Raw genomic sequence first — 18,458 nt, 5'->3', positions numbered from 1 at the left:
ATTTAAAGTTAGCTGCACAACATTTGGACAAGCCTGTGAAATACTGGGAGTATATAGTCTGGTCAGATGAGACCAAAATTGAACTCTTTGTATGCCATAATACACACCATGTTTTCAGGAGAAATTGCACTGCACATCACCCCAAAAACACTATACCAATAGTGAAGTTTGGAGGTGGGAAAATCATGGTGTGGGGCTGTTTTTCAGCATATGGTACTGGCATACTTCATATAATTGTAGGAAGGATGAATGGAAAAATGTACATAGACATTCTGATAAAAATCTGCTGCCATCTACCAGGATGCTGAAGATGAAACGAGGGTGGACATTTCAGCAAGACAATGATCCCAAAAACACACAGCCAAGGACACACTCAATTGGTTTCAGAGAAAGAAAATAAAGCTGCTGGAATGGCCCAGGGAATCACCTGACTTGAATCCAATAGAAAATCTATGGAAAGACCTAAAGATCAGAGTTCATAGAAGAGGTCCACGGAACCTTCAATATTTGAAGACTGTTTGTGTGGAAGCATGGGCCAAAATCACACCTGAGCAGTAGATGTGACTAGTTTCTCCATACTGTCTTGAAGCTGTCATTACCAACAAAGGCTTTTGGACAAAGTATTAAATACATTTCAGTAAGTGTGTTCAATACTTTTTCCCTGTGTCATTTCACATTATTACACATAACTTAATTTCTGGATAACTATGGGTTGATTTCTTTGCATGTGTTGATTGCTTGGGTTGTTGCTGACATTTGGTGAAAATTTCATTACAAAAGCCCCATTACAAATATATTTACTGAGAAAACTGTTGATTTGTTCAATACTTATTTCACCCACTAATATATATATATATATATATATATATATATATATATATATATATATATATATATATATAGTAAAACAGGTACTTGAAATAAGGACTCGGTAGGCAGATTTCCAGTGATTACACAGTGTCTTTTTACTGGCAGCAGACACTGAAGAACAACATACTCAGGCTTGTATGTACCTACACAGGTACATACAAAAAATAAGTAATTGAACTCCTCGTGCTTACAATCGGCCATGCCCTCCTGGTATAGCCTTGGTCCCTAGCACTCCAGTCACTTGGGCCTACTCGCTGGCCGCTATTCAGCATCAGTGCGTGGAAGAGTAGGTGAATGAGAGTTTTAAACTCTTCCTCTGCTGCCAACTTCCTGCTGGCTTTGGGTGACCTGGAAAACCCGGATTTCCATATTTCCACTTTGAGCTGTGCAGACCAGAAAACCTGGAGTTCCAAACTTGTATTGTAGCTACAGAATGTGCCGGTCTTGTTTTCCTCTCCCTAGGAGGGAGCTGATCCCACCAGAATGTGGGCAATTCAGATGAGAGACCACCCCTCTCACCACTATATATTATTTTGTCTATCTTTTGAACACTCAATCCCCTCCCCCTCCCCAGGCTCTTTACTGTATATTAATTTGAATATAACAGTGGGGACAAACACTGACTCCCCATTGACACACACCTGCTGCTGGACGCGACTCCGGGCCTGGCAGTAAATGGGGACCTGCTGATGCTGCCATGCTGGACATTGTCGGGGGACCTGTCATCGTGACCTGCATTGCAGTGCTCACTACTGGATGCTGTACAGCTCAGTGCACACTACGCTGCTGCTCACCTGACCCACCAGCTCTGACTCCTCACTCACCCTAGGAACTATGGGAGGAGAGAAGTCATGACATCTCTCCTCCCACAGTTCCTAGGGTCAGGACTCGGAGCTGCGGGACCGGGTAGGGAGTGTGCACTTTAGTGTAAGAGCCGGACGTAGCATACCGCACCGTTATTAATATATATAGCAGCGGGCGCCCGGCGTATAGTGATTGCAGTGGGCACTCGGTTCCGCCCTCAGGGCTGTTGCACTCTGTGCGGCACCACCCTAATTACGGCCCTGCTCTAACCAATGCTGTTTTTCTGGATTCAGTGAAAACTTTCTAACGTGGCTCACTGTAAACACAGACTCCCAATAGCAGTTTGGTATGGAATAGCTCTTATCTCCTCTATTTCCGATTCTGTAATAAATGACATGCGTTTAGTTAGTTTTGTAGTTTTGCAGACAGGAGTATACAGTACACTGGTTTTGCATCTGACATACAGTACCATATTTCAGTAATACAGTTTCAATATAGATTTGCTGATCTATACTGATAGTCCCAGCTTTTAAAGTTTGCAAAATCCTTACACCCAGCAGGTTATTTGCAGGACCTAGGTTTATCCATTTACATTTTTCTCCTAAAAGACTTTTCTCAATGTGACTTTCTTGACCAGCTAGTAGCAAATCATCCACATACATGACGACAAAGAATATCTTTCCTTCTATCATTTTATGGTACAGATAATGATCTGTTTCTGATCTGTCAAAGTCCATTGCTAACAACACAGGGCCTGATTCAGAGCCGCTTGCGAGCGCTCAGCGATGGTGCCCTAGTGCGCATGCGCACGACAGAGGGAGCTCCGTTGTGCGCATGCGCGAGACCCGCATAGCGACGGCCAGCCGTCGCTATGGGTCTCGCACCAAAGGGGGCGTGCTGTCGATGGTGAGTGACAGCACGCCCCCTTTGGTGGGCGTGCCGGGCGCGTGGCTGCCCAGACGGAGGTGTTCCCATGGGAACGCCTACCGTCTGGGTCCGGCCCCACTGACATCACTAGTGATGTCAGTGGGAGTGTTTTTGGCTCTGATAGAGCCAAAAGCACTCCTGGGCTTGCGGCAGCGAGACCCTACCGCAGGGTCTCGTCGCAAGCCCGATGGTCGTGATGGTCTTTACCATCGCGACCATCTTTTGGCCGCTCGCTATAGCTGTGGGTGGTCACCCACAGCTATGCGAGCGGCCAGGAGGCCGCTCCAATTTTAGGTAGGAGTGCACTGATTAGAGCGAGCACTCTGGTCAGAGCGTCCGGCTCTGAATCAGGCCCACAGTGTCTAGTCTGATTTACCAACATCTGCCACTTTGTTTATTTTATTTTTTTTCAAATTCTTTATTTTATTTTAAACGGTCAGTCATAACAGGATTAATCAGTGAAACCGTGTCACAGACAGCAAAACAATTGAACAACACCTGTATCAGTCATCATCACAATCAAACATAAAAAAACAGAATGTACAGTAATGTAAATATATGGTGACATTGGACACATATTGGTGACCAAAATAGTAATACAAATAGAAACAGCAATCGTAGCATAGATGTTATGGAGGGAATAATTAAAAGAAGGGAAATGGAGGAGGGGAGGAGAAGGAAAGGGAAACAAAAAAAATGACCACAGCGATAAATAGAGTAGAAAGAATTACAGACCAATCTGAAGAAAAGTTGATAGCATTGGGAGGGGTTATTTGGGGCAAGAAAGGCAGCACACACCATCCATGGGTCTCTGCAGGTGTTCAGCACACAGGATGCAGGAGATGGAGGTCTTTGTTCAGCAAGGAGCCAGGCGGCCCATACTTGAGCAAAGATATGGCCTCTATCATGAAGATAGTAGGTTATCTCCTCCATAGCGGTCACATGCCAGATCTGACGCTTAAGTGCAGCAAGGGATGGTGGGGAAATAGTTTTCCAGTTAAGGGCTATCAGGGATTTGGCCGCCGAGAGAATATGCATAAGTAAATTTCTTGAAAATGTATTAAGATTTGAGGGTGGGCAGCATAACTAAAATACCCAGGGGTCCTTTGTTACCAGTGATTCCAAAAGAGAATTCAGAAGACCATGGACCAAATCCCAGAAGGGAATAATATTTGGCATGTCCACCAAATGTGTAGCATAGTGCCGCTATGGCCACACTCCGCCAACAGTCAGGTGACGAGGAATGAAACATTTTGGGGAGTCTCACGGGGGTATAGTACCAACGGTAATACATTTTATATGAGGTTTCTTTAAGTTTAGTAGAGATGGAGCATTTAGCAATGCTTAGTCGAACTTCTGCCATTTTGTTTTAAGCTGTATAATTATTTAGTAAGTGGGCTTACTTTTCCTTCTGGTCACAGAGGGCAAAATTTACTAAGCAGCGGGTTCTACACCCCAGCGGTTTGGTGGCGGTTTCTAAATGACAGCCCTGTTCTATTCTATTCTAAAAAAAATTTGACTACTGTTTTGGCCTTAGTAAATTATTATTATTATTATTATTATTATTACATTTTATTTATAAGGCGCCACAAATGGTCCGCAGCGCCATACATACAGTACAGGGTACACAGAACATTACATTACAATACAGTAACCAACTTATAAACAGAGCACAAGTAACAATTAGCAACACAATTCTCCATACACAATACAGCTGGGAAGGTGAAGGCTGTCATAGAAGTGCTAGAGAAGAAGGCTGTGAGACAGTGGGGAGGAGGACCCTGATCCTAGGAGCTTACAATCTAGGGGAAAGGGGAGACAGACAGATGACATGAGGCATGAGTGTGTAGAGGAGGACCTGAGTGCAGGAAGTAAGCAATGTAGATATGGCTGAGGCGGGAGGGAGAGAGACCTGGTAACATGGTTATGTGGTGGAAGGGTATGCTTTGGTGAACAGGTGGGTTTTCAGTGCACGTTTGAAGCTCTGCAGGGTCGGGGAGAGCCTGATCGAGCGAGGGAGCTCATTCCAGTGAAGGGGGGCTGCACGAGCAAAATCTTGGATACGTGCATGAGATGAAGTAACCAGGGTGGAGGAGAGGTAACAGTCATTGGCAGACCGAAGTGAGCGAGAGGGAGTATGTAAGGAAATGAGGTTTGAGATGTAGGGAGCAGTAGAGTTAGAGAGGGCCTTGTATGTGAAGGTGAGGAGTTTGAAGAGGATTCTGTAGGGGAATGGGAGCCAGTGCAGGTTTTGGCAGAGGGGAGCAGCAGAAGTGGAACGGCGGGAGAGGAATATAAGTCTAGCTGCCGCATCGAGAACAGACTGGAGGGGAGCAAGATGGCAACGTGGAAGGCCAGTAAGGAGAAGGTTGCAGTAGTCAAGCCGAGAAATGATTAGTGAATGAATAATCAGTTTGGTAGCATTCTGGGAGAGGAAAGGCCTAATACGAGCGATGTTGCGTAGCTGGAGCCGACAGGATTGAGTCAGAGATTGAATGTGGGGTGTGAAGGAGAGGGTGGAGTCAAGGGTGACACCCAAGCAGCGAAGTTGGGGGACAGGGGAGATGATTGTGTTGTCAACAGTGATGGCGAGATTGGTTGGAGTGGAGACTCTATTAGGGGGAAATATAATGAGTTCGGTTTTGTCCAAGTTGAGCTTTTGTCCAAGTTAAATCTGCAGATAGCAAAACCGCTGCCATACTGCCGGGGTTTAGAAACTGCTGCTTAGTAAATTTTGCCCAAAGTTTTATTACAGTGCTCTGGAAGCGCCATAAAGATTTCTGCAGCAAGTTCACCATTAAGATATGCCGAATCAAAATCTAGTTGATATATTGCAAGTCATATAGTGCAGATATAGCATTTATCAAAAAAGGGTACTGTACCTGCATCAGGGGAGAACACTTCACCATTGTCAATTACTAAATCCCTTTGCAACAAGGTGAGCCTTGTAACGGGCAATTGATCCGTCTGTATTTAGCTTTCTACAGAAAATTCACTTGTTTTTAATTGTTTTCCGATGCGTTTGACTGTCCAAAAGAGTCCAAATCCCATTTTCCTTTAAATATGCCTTTTCTCCACAACAGACTTCCATTTAGACGACTTATTACTCAATTTTGCTACTTCTAAACTTTGCGGTTCTGAGAATGCAATATTGGCAAATTCCTCACTACGGTCGAGATGCATCAATGGTAAAAATGCGGTCAAACCCCCGAAAATGCGGGTTTGAATGCATTTTTCATATGCACCAAGCCCCAGAGTGCGATGCACTCCGGGACTTTGCTGCGTTGGGTAACGCCAGCTTCCTGATGACGTTATCCAGAGGAAACCTATGGGCTTCTCTCCGCCAAGTGCTGATTGAGGGATCCAATCAGATCCCTCCCAGCACCCCCCACGGCACGCGCGTCCTTCTGCGCAGAAGGACACTGGAGGGGTTTCTGGGTCATAGACCCGGAAGTCCCTCCACTGCAAAAGGGCCGCTCTTACCAACAGGGTGGTCCTTTGCGGGGATCGTCATGCATGCTGGCGTTGCCAACGCCGGCATGCATGTGATGACCGGTGGAATGCATCGCGAGTGCGATGCATCATGCATCCCGCCCTATACCTCTTTGAGGTCTTAATATGGGGATGCCAACGGTCTAAATACCAGTGCCGGAATCCCGACAGGTCAGAATCCCGGCACCAGTAACCCAAAGGTAAGTATCAGTGTGTTAGGGGGAGTTTAGGGTTAGGTAGCGGGGTTAGGGATAGGCATTAGGAGGAGGGTTAGGGTTAGGCACCGGGGAGGAAGTGTTAGGATTAGGGTGCAGGGAGGGGGAGGCTAGGTTTAGGCACTAGGGAGGGAGGTTAGGTGTAGGCACCGGGAAGGGGGTGTTAGGTTTAGGGTGCGAGGTTAGGTTTAGGCACTAGGGGGAGGGTAGGGTTAGGCACTGGGGAGGGAGAATTATGGTAGAGGTTAGAAAAATACTCACCGCTGTTCTTTATGGGTGTCGGGATTCTGGCTGGGGGGGGAATGGAGACATACACACCTGTGACTAAGGGGGAAACATGGAGACATACACAGCTGTGACTGGGGGGGAGGCATGGAGACATACACACCTGTGACTGGGGGGGAGGCATGTAGTCATACACACCTGTGACAGGGGGAGAAACATGGAGACATACACAACTATGACTGGGGGGGACATGGAGACATACACACCTGTGACTGAGGGGGATACATGGAGACATACACACCTGTGACTGAGAGGGAAACGTGTTGACATACATAGTTGTGACTGGGGGGGAGGCATGGAGACATACACACCTGTGACTGGGGGGGAGGCATGGAGACATACACACCTATGACTGGGGGGGAGGCATGGAGAAATACACACCTGTGACTGGGGGATGGGAGGCATGGAGACATACACACCTTTCACTGGGGGGGAATGGAGACATACACACCTGTGACTGGGGGTACATGGAGACATACACACCTATGACTAAGGGGGAAACATGGAGACATACACACCTGTGACAGAGGGGTAAACATGGAGACATACACACCTGTGACTGGGGGGTGGCATGGAGACATACACAGCTGTGACTAAGGGGGAAACATACACACTTGTGACTTGGGGGGAGGAATGGATACATACACACCTTTCACTGGGGGGGCGGCATGAAGACATACACACCTGTGACTGAGGGGGAAACATAGAGACATACACAACTGTGACTGTGGGGTGGAATGGAGACATACACACCTGTAACTGTGGGGGGCGGCATGGAAACACACACCTGTGACTAAAGAGGAAACATGGAGACATACACACCTGTGACTAAGGGTGAAACATGGAGACATACACACCTGTGACTGGGGGGGGGGGCATGGAGACATACACACCTATGAATGGGGGGGGAAGCATGGAGTCATACACACCTGTGACAGGGGGAGAAACATGTAGACATACACACTTGTGACTAAGGGGGAAACATGGAGACATACACACCTATGACAGGGGGTGGGGGCATGGAGACACACACCTGTGACTAAGGAGGAAACATGAAGACATACACATCTGTGACTGGGGGGGAGACATGGAGACATACACACCTGTGACTGGGGGTGGGAGGCATTGAACATACATACCTTTCACTGTGGGGAGCAGCATGGAGACATACACACCAGTGACTGGGTGGGAAACATGGAGACATACACACCTGTGACTGACGGGGAAACATGGAGACATACACACCTGTGACTGGGGGGGGGTGACATGGAGACATACACACCTGTGACTGAGGGGGAAACATGGAGACATACAGACCTGTGACTGATGGGGAAACATGGAGACATATACACCTGTGACTAAGGAGGTCACATGGAGACATACACACCTGTGACTGGGGGGGGCATGGAGGCATACACACATGTGCCTAAGGGGGGCATGGACACATACACACCTATGACTGGAAGGGAGGCATGGAGACATACATACCTGTGACTGAGGGGGGAAACATGGAGACATACACACCTGTGACTGGGGGGGAAACATGGAGACATACACACCAGTGACTGGGGGGTGGCATGGAGACATACACACCTGTGACTGTGGGGGTGGCATCGAGACACACACCTGTGACTAAGGAGGAAACATGGAGACATACACACATGTGCCTATGGGGGGCATGGAAACATACACACCTATGACTGGGGGGGAGGCATGGAGACATACATACCTGTGACAGAGGGGGGAAACATGGAGACATACACACCTGTGACTGGAGGGTGGCATGGAGACATACACATCTGTGACTGTGGGGGGCGGCATGGAGACACACACCTGTGACTAAGGAGGAAACACGGAGACATACACACATGTGCCTAGGGGGGCGTGGACACATACACACCTATGACTGGGGGGTAGGCATGGAGACATACATACCTGTGACTGAGGGGGGAAACATGGAGACATACACACCTGTGACTGGGGGGGAAACATGGAGACATACACACCTGTGACTGGGGGGGAAACATGGAGACATACACACCAGTGACTGGGGGGTGGCATGGAGACATACACACCTGTGACTGTGGGGGGCGGCATGGAGACACACACCTGTGACTAAGGAGGAAACATGGAGACATAAACACATGTGACTAGGGGGGCATGGAGACATACACACATGTGCCTAGGGGGGCATGGAGACATACACACCTGTGACTGATGGGGAAACATGGAGACATACACACCTGTGACTGGGGGTGGGAGGCATGGAGACATACATACCTTTCACTGGGGGAAGCAGCATAGAGACATACACACCAGTGACTGGGGGGGAAACATGGAGACATACACACCTGTGACTGACGGGGAAAAATGGAGACATACACACCTGTGACTGTGGGGGGGGGACATGGAGACATACACACCTGTGACTGAGGGGGAAACATGGAGACATACACACCTGTGACTGATGGGGAAACATGGAGACATACACACCTGTGACTAAGGAGGAGACATGGAGACATACACACCTGTGACTGGGGGGGGCATGGAGACATACACATATGTGCCTAGGGAGGGCATGGACACATCCACACCTATGACTGGGGGGGAGGTATGGAGACATACATACCTGTGACTGAGGGGGGAAACATGGAGACATACACACCTGTGACTGGGGGGGAAACATGGAGACATACACACCTGTGACTGGGGGGGAAACATGGAGACATACACACCAGTGACTGGGGGGTGGCATGGAGACATACACACCTGCGACTGTGGGGGGCGGCATGGAGACACACACCTGTGACTAAGGAGGAAACATGGAGACATACACACATGTGCCTAGGGGGGCATGGAAACATACACACCTATGACTGGGGAGGAGGCATGGAGACATACACAACTGTGACTGAGGGGGGAAACATGGAGACATACACACCTGTGACTGGGGGGGAAACATGGAGACATACACACCTGTGACTGGGGGGGAAACATGGAGACATACACACCAGTGACTGGGGGGTGGCATGGAGACATACACACCTGCGACTGTGGGGGGCGGCATGGAGACACACACCTGTGACTAAGGAGGAAACATGGAGACATACACACATGTGCCTAGGGGGGCATGGAAACATACACACCTATGACTGGGGAGGAGGCATGGAGACATACACAACTGTGACTGAGGGGGGAAACATGGAGACATACACACCTGTGACTGGGGGGGAAACATGGAGACATACACACCAGTGACTGGGGGGTGGCATGGAGACATACACACCTGTGACTGTGGGGGGCGGCATGAAGACACACACCTGTGACTAAGAAGGAAACATGGAGACATAAACACATGTGACTGGGGGGGCATGGAGACATACACACATGTGCCTAGTGGGGCATGGAGACATACACACCTGTGACTGGGGGGGGGGCATGGAGACATACACACCTGTGACTGGGGGGGAAACATGGAGACATACACACCTGTGACTGATGGGGAAACATGGAGACATACACACCTGTGACTGAGGGGGGAGGCATGGAGACATACACATCTGTGACTGTGTGGAGCGGCACACACCTGTGACTAAGGAGGAAACATGGAGACATACACACCTGTGACTGGGGGGGGCATGGAGACATACACACATGTGCCTAGGGGGGGCATGGACACATACACACCTATGACTGGGGAGTAGCATGGAGACATACACATCTGTGACTGTGGGGGCGGCATGGAGACACACACCTGTGACTAAGGAGGAAACACGGAGACATACACACCTGTGACTGGGAGGGGGGCATGGAGACATACACACATGTGACTAGGGAGGGCATGGACACATACCCACCTATGACTGGGGGGAGGCATGGAGACATACACACCTGTGACTGAGGGGGAGGCATGGAGACATAAGGCCAAACACACACAAAGATGATACAGACATACTGAGGCCTGTGACTGGGGGGGGCATGGAGACATACACATCTGTGACTGTGTGGAGCGGCACACACCTGTGACTAAGGAGACATACACACCTGTGACTGGGGGGTGGCATGGAGACATACACATCTGTGACTGTGGGGGGCGGCATGGAGACACACACCTGTGACTAAGGAAGAAACACGGAGACATACACACCTGTGACTAAGGAGGAAACATGGAGACATACACACCTGTGACTAAGGAGGAAACATGGAGACATACACACCTGTGACTGATGGGGAAACATGGAAACATACACACCTGTGACTGAGGGGTGAGGCATGGAGACATACACACTTGTGACTGGGGGGTGGCATGGAGACATACACATCTGTGACTGTGTGGAGCGGCACACACCTGTGACTAAGGAGGAAACATGGAGACATACACACATGTGCCTAGGGGGGGCATGGAAACATACACACCTATGACTGGGGGGGAGGCATGGAGACATACATACCTGTGACTGAGGGGGGAAACATGGTGACATACACAACTATGACTGGGGAGTGGCATGGAGACATACACATCTGTGACTGTGGGGGCGGCATGGAGACACACACCTGTGACTAAGGAGGAAACACTGAGACATACACACCTGTGACTGGGGGGGGCATGGAGACATACACACATGTGACTAGGGAGGGCATGGAGACATACACACCTATGACTGGGGGGGAGGCATGGAGATATACACACCTGTGACTGAGGGAGAAGGCATGGAGACATAAGGCCAAACACACACAAAGATGATATAGAGACATACTGAGGCCTGGGGGGACATAGAGACATACACACCTGTGACTAAGGAGGAAACATGGAGACATACACACCTATGACTGGGGGGAGCATGGAGACATACACACCTGTGACTAAGGAGGAAACATGGAGACATACACACCTATGACTGGGGGGGGGCATGGAGACATACACACCTGTGACTGGGGGGGGACATGGAGACATACACACCTGTGACTGGGGGGAGGCATGGAGACATACACACATGTGACTCGCACTGCAGAGGAGGGTCAAGAAGAAGGATGGAGGCATATGTCCTGTCCTGATAGCTGGAGACATGTGGTAGATGTCTTGCTTTAGGTTAAGTATCAGGAATTACATCGATGAAGAGCTAGCTGAACACTGGCTCTGATTCAGCCGGACGCTCTGACAGAGCGCTTGCTCTGAATCAGGGCGTTTTTTTTTTTATGGAGCGGCCTCCTGGCCGCTCGCATTGCTGTGGGTTGCTAATGCGAGCGGCCAGGATGATGGTCGCGATGGTCAAGAGCCGAAAGCTCTCCTGGGGCCGCCCCCAAACGGTAGGCGTTCTCATGGGAACGCCTCCGTCTGGGCAGCCACCCCCCCGCCCGCCCACCTTTGGTGCGAGACCCGGGTCTCGCGCATGCGCACGACGGAGCCGGCTCCGTCGTGCGCATGCACTGTGGGCTACTATTGACCCGGTTGCGAGCGCTTAGCGCTTGCGACCGGGTCTGAATCAGGTCCACTGTTCTGTGGTTGTTATTAGATATGAGTGTCAGTAAAATCAGTTTTCCAAAGCATTGGAATGACCCGTCATACTTCTACTGATCTAATCAGAAAAGCAAGTTAGATCTGTAAGTGGTAAGGGGGAGATAGAAACATAATACTTGGAACAGATTAAACTAAACAGACTATAAAGGGAATTTGGGGGAGGGAATCAGGAGACATGGATCCAGGCAAGATTTAGGGAGGGGATCGATGAAGGGGGAGGCAGGTGACATAAGGGAACAGATTATTATCTTGTTATATTTTTCTTTTAAAAAATGCAGGGTAATAGTGAGGCTCCTTCTTGAATTCTGAATCTCCCTGCTTTGGTGACCACTGTATGTTATGGGTAGCAATGTGCTGGATCCAGGGGCGTGCTAAGAGGAAGGGGCCCATGTGCAGTCTCTGTCCGGGGCACCCTCCTCTTTACCCGGCAGCACACTGAGCGCAGCAGTAGACTCTCGTGCTGTGCTAGTCGCCTGCGCATGTGCTGGCTATTTTCCTACTGCGCATGTGCAAAACGGGATCCGGTCTAAAGATCCAGGGGTAAATTTACTAAGATGGGAGCTCTATTAAGAAGTGATTTTGCCCATAGCAACCAATCAGATTCCAGGTATCTTCTAGAAGGTAGAAAGCTAGATAAATGAGAAGTAGAATCTGATTGGTTGCTATGGGCAACATCACTTCTTAATAGAACTCCCATCTTCGTAAATTTACCCCCTACAGTAAAAAGGTAGACAATGTCTAGATAGACAATAGATGTTAGACAGTCAATAGGTCGACAGGGAAAAAAGGTCGACACTAAAGGTCGACACATAATAAGGTTGACATGTACAAATGGTCAACATAGTCAAAAGGTCGACATGAAAAAGGTAGACACAAATATGGTCGACATGTTTTTTTTGGGTTTTTTAGGGTTAGGCACTTACCTGGGGGTCAGAGTTAGGCACTTACACCAACGGTTAGGGTTAGGCACCAGGAGGGAGGGTTAGGCACTTACCAGAGGGTTAGGCACTAGAAGGGACAGTTAGGATCAGGCACCTACCCCGATGGTTAGGGTTAGGCACCAGGAGGGAGGGTTAGGCACCAAGGGGAGGGTTAGGGTTAAGGTGCCCACACACATAGCGATCTTCACACGATCCCACGATGTGTGCGATTTCCCCCTGAACTCTCCCCCGGCAGCTCTACACACGATTTGGAGTAAAAAGTATCCAATCTGACTGAAGATCTATCTTGCATCCTAACTTTTTTTTTTTTTTTTTCCAGTGCATTGTGTCCCAGATTGTCAGATCTGCCCTACTGCATGGCAGATCTGAAGATGCGATGTGCGACCAGCGGGGACGCGCATTGCATCATGATCGTGAGTGGGGACTCACGATTTACTCAGAATTTGGCCATATTTTACACGATCTGTCGTTCCAATGTATCGGAATCGGCAGGGGCGGGCTGAGCCGGGGGGCAGGGTGCCATATGCCCCCCGGGCCGGTACACATTTGCTTTAGTGAGGGCCGCAGTCACACACTGCACATGCAGCAGTACTGACAGCCGGGTGACAGGCAGAAAATGCTCTCAGTCTCTCCAACTATAGGACCATCAGAGCGCATGGGCAGCATTCTCTGCCTGTTACATCCATGCAGCTTGCGGCTGCACACTGAGCAGCGCTCCTTCTGCAAGGGTTGTACAGTGTGCACTGGTACTGGCTTCCTGTATGCTTCTGTCCCCCCCCCTCCCCCCGAGTCTCCGCCCCTGCCCACTCCTCTACACTCTCTGACTGTTTTAAACTTTCCTGTCCCTGGCTAAGATCCCGCCCCCTTACCAGGTGGACCCGCCCCTCTCCTACCCTGTCTGACTAATCTACCTCTTGTCCCTGCCAAAGACCCCGCCCCCTCACCTCGAGTCTCCACCCCTTCTCTAGTCTATTCCTGTCTCTCATCTTTTCCTGTACCCTGGAGCTTCGCAGGGACCAGACAGATCCCCCTACTAGACAGGTAAGTGCCAGTGGAGGTGTGAAATTGTTTAAATGATATTTGAGGAGGGGGGATACTTTTGCAATGGGGAGGGGTGTAGTTGTTTTTTTTGGGGGGGGGGGTTTGTTTTAATACTGTCTGTCCGGGGGGGTGTAATAATGTGTGTATGTGAGGGGGGGTATTGTTATTGTGTGTGAGGGGTATATTCATATTATATGTGTTATATGTGGGTCACTGATGGTCTCTGCATTATCTGGCGATTACTGCAATGGTCTGCATTATCTGGCAGCCACTGTGACGCTCCCTGATCTGGCGATCACTGCAAACCTCCCTGCACTATATAGTGTCACTGCATAGCTCCCTGATCTGGCGGTCACTGTGTACTTTTCTGCATTATATGGCAGCCACTGTGATGCTCCCTGATCTGATGGTCACTGCGAACCTCTTTGCATTATATGGCACATCACTGCGATGGTCCCTGATCTGTCGGTCATTGCTAACGTCTCTGCATTATCTGGCAGCCACTGCGACGCTCCCTGATCTGGCGATCACTGCAAACCTCTCTGCACTATATACAGTCATTGCGTAGCTCCCTGATCTGGTGGTCACTGTGTACTTTTCTGCATTACATGGCAGCCACTTTGATGCTCCCTGATCTGATGGTCACTGCGAACCTCTTTGCATTATATAGCACATCACTGCGATGGTCCCTGATCTGTCGGTCATTCCTAACCTCTCTGCATTATCTGGCAGCCACTGCAATGCTCCCTGATCTGGTGGTCACTGTGAACCTCTCTGCATTATATACAGTCATTGCGATACTCTCTGATATGGCGATCACTGCGAACCTCTCTGCATTATCTAGCAGACTCTGCAACGCTCCCTAATCTGGTGGACACTGCAAACCTCTCTGCATTATCCATTGGTCACTGCGATGTTGTCTTCATTTTATGGTGGACACTGCAAACCTCCTTGCATTATATGGCAATCACTGCAATGCTCTCTGAACCGGCGATCAGAGCAAACTTCTCTGCATTATTTGGCAGCCTCTGTGACGCTCCCTGATCTGGTGGTCACTGCAAACCTCTCTGCAATATCCAGCAGTCACTGAGATGTTCCCTACATTATATGGTGGTCACTGCGAACCACTCTGCATTATCTGTCAGTCACTGCAAACCTCTCTGCATTATCCGGCGGTCATTGTGATGTTTCCTGCATTAATTGATGATCACTGCGGTGTTCACTGTATTATGGTAGTCACTGTATTATATGGCGGAACCTGCAATGCTCTCCGTATTATATGGCAATCACTGCGACACTCTCTGCATTATATGTTGGTCACTGAGATGCTCTCTGTATTATATGGCAGTGACTGCTATATTCTCTGTGTTATATGGCGGTCACTGCGATGCTCTCTGCATTTTCAGAATTGTCACTGTATTGTATATTGGTCAAAAGAATAATCCCTGTATTGTATAATGGTCACAGGAATGGTCCCTGTATTGTATAATGGTAAGTAGAATGGTTCCTGCATTGTATATCCGTCACTAGAGTGCTGTATGCATTATGTAGGGGTCACTAGAATGGTTTCTGGTTCGGGATGGGGCTGGTCGTTGTAGGTGTTTATAGCTCTTTGACATAATAATTTTTCATGTATTTAATTGGCTATTTAAAGCACACCCACATTAGACAAACCTTATCCACAGAAGCTATTATCATGTGTCTTTCCCCATTGCAATGTGTTGGTGGAAAAACCGGGCCACTTACTTGTGTTTGCCCCCCAGGCTAAAAGTTGCCAGCCAGCCCCTGGAAATCGGCCCGATCGGGTAAAATATCGCTATGTGTGTGGCCAGCTTTAGGGTGAAGATTAGGGTTAGAAAAAAAAAAAAACATGTGTCGACCATTTTTTTGTCTACCTTTTTCATGTCACTGTCGACCATTTGTACCTGTCGACCTTACTTGTCGACCTTTTGTCCCTGTTGACCTATTGACTGTCTAACATCTGTTGTCTATCTAGACAGTCTACCTTTTTACTGTAGATCTTTCAATCCACACCCATGCAAAACGCAAGAAAAATGGCTGCTGTGCCATTTTGACTGTGATTTGTACAGCGCTGCTACCACCGATGTGGGACTGTGGAGAGGTAAGTATTGAATAAAGGGGTGCAGGGTTGGCCCCATGGAGCCATATGCACCGCACACCCTGCACCCATTATAGATACACCCCTGGCTGGAGCAAAAGTTCTAAAACAGTTAAACATTTGGCAAGGGGTTACTTTAAAACGAGGTATGGGGAAGATAGGAGTCTTAATATTTAAAACAAAGATGTGACAGGTAAGGGTATAGTTCACAGAAAAGACATAGGAGACACATACAGTATGAGGAAAGGAGCACTGTACAGAAGAGATAGTGTGGGGCAGATATAATGTAAGAGGGCAGGGAAGGCTGAAGTGCACAGTGGAGGACAAAGGGCCTGATTCAGAGCCGCTCGTAAGCGGCCGCTCGTTCGCTCCGAGCGATGTTTGCCCAACTGCGCATGCGTACGGATCGTTATACGCATGCGCGAACCAGTCAGTGCAGTCGAAATTCATGTGCTCGCAAAATAGCGAGTGCCTGATAATTTGAGTGACAGGAGGAGGCGTATGTGGGTGGTAACAGGGGAAGGTGCTTGAAAACGGGGAGTGGTGATCCGAACGCAGGCGTGCTTAAAGGTCAAAACGGGCGTTTTATGGGTGTGCATAATTAAAACAGCAGCGTCATTGACCACGTCACTGGGTTATTTTATAGCCAGAACTGCTCGCAAGATTGTGGTAGCAAAAACCAACCACAAGAATAGCGAGCAGTTCATACGCTGGTCGATGTACTCGATTAATCTAATAAATAGCGGACATGATGTAGGATGCGAGCGGCCAGGGGGCGTATTTTTCAAAAAAACGACCGCAATTTTTGTTCGCTCGTTCAGACATAGAGGCGTGAACAGACCGCAAAGAGTGAACGGTTCATTTGAATAGCCACCCCTATTTTCTGGACGAGCGAGCGCTAATTGCGTCCGTCTCTGAATCAGGCCCAAAGTTTACAGCAGAATTTCCCAAACTCTACCATTACAGTCCATGTATTAAGAATATTCACGCTTGAGTCTAGATGGTTAGATCAAATTGACTGAGGTACTTATTAAGTACCCTGTTCTCATTCATGGATATCCTTAAAACCTGGACTGTAATGGCAGAGCTTGGGAACCTCAGTATAACCATGAAGCAAGGGAATGCAGGTATGAAGCGCTGAGAGAAATAATGTAAAAAAACTGTAGGGGAAGACAATGGAGATTACCATGATAGTTCCACACTGGACATCAATGAATGCCGCATTCCTCAAGTGTCAATTTACATTTTATCTTAACATAAAACAGAAATATTTAGATAGGAGTATTACACATTATGGAAGACAATTCATTTAAAATTGGAGAGGTGGGGTTTTAAAGTGGGTTTGCAGGGATTGGGATATTTAAAATTTCACACATCTCATTGCTGCTGCCAGTGAAGAGAACCAGGGGGTACATTTAATAAGTTTCGATTTGGTATTCAATTTTATGAATCTATAAAATCGACTGAAATCGAACTGCAAAATCCCTTAGCAAATCCCTCATTTACTAATGTTCGATTTTGCATTCGATTTTCAAGTCGAATTAGATTTTGGTTGATTTTAAGAAGGGATTTTGTGTTCAAATCCCCATTAAAATCGAATGCAAAATCGAACGTAACTTCCTCATTACTTCCTATTGGGTCAAATGTATCACATGCACACTAACGGGAAAAACTGTAAACACTTCTGCACAGTCTAGAAAAGTGAAAGTGATTTATAATTTCTTCATAAATATAATATGCTCATCTTAAATAAATATATATATATATATATATATATACACACATATAATTTTTTATTTTTTTTAACAAAACATTTGCCTGGTTATGTCGGCTGGACCCCACCATGGTGGGGGGTGACCTGTGTGCACCTTTGCTATGGGGCCCCCAAAGAGCTAGTTATGCCCCTGATACCGCAGGTAGGTGCACAGCATAGCATAGCCTTGAACAGCCATTATTCCAACACTAGGCTGCCTTATATGCTTTTGTCCCAAAATCAAGGTCGATTGTAATTTGCTCCCATACATAACCAGATTTTCGTTGCAACCAGTCAGATTGGACAGATAATCTTATAGTGTGTACCTGCTGACTACTCATTTTGTTTGCCCAAAACTATTGTTTGTAGTGACACAACACACTTATAAGCTTTTTCTTACTTAGGATGGCCACCTCAGGTCATCTGCTGCACATAAGGAAGTGTGGGCCTGATTCAGACCAGGTCGCAAGCGTTGAGCGCTCGCAACCGGGTC

At 48.1% G+C, this 18,458-nt stretch overlaps 1 pseudogene; it reads right to left on the bottom strand.

The window, feature by feature from the left end:
• The window catches only part of LOC148500880 (uncharacterized), a 32,359-nt pseudogene extending 29,948 nt beyond the window's left edge, over positions 1–2,411 (bottom strand).
• Between the last annotated feature and the right edge of the window lie 16,047 nt (positions 2,412–18,458).

The sequence above is a fragment of the Taudactylus pleione genome, unplaced genomic scaffold (genome assembly GCF_031769625.1).
Source record: "Taudactylus pleione unplaced genomic scaffold, aTauple2 ptg000541l, whole genome shotgun sequence".
Classification (NCBI taxonomy): Eukaryota; Metazoa; Chordata; class Amphibia; order Anura; family Myobatrachidae; genus Taudactylus; species Taudactylus pleione.
This window is presented reverse-complemented; position numbering and strand designations above follow the sequence as displayed.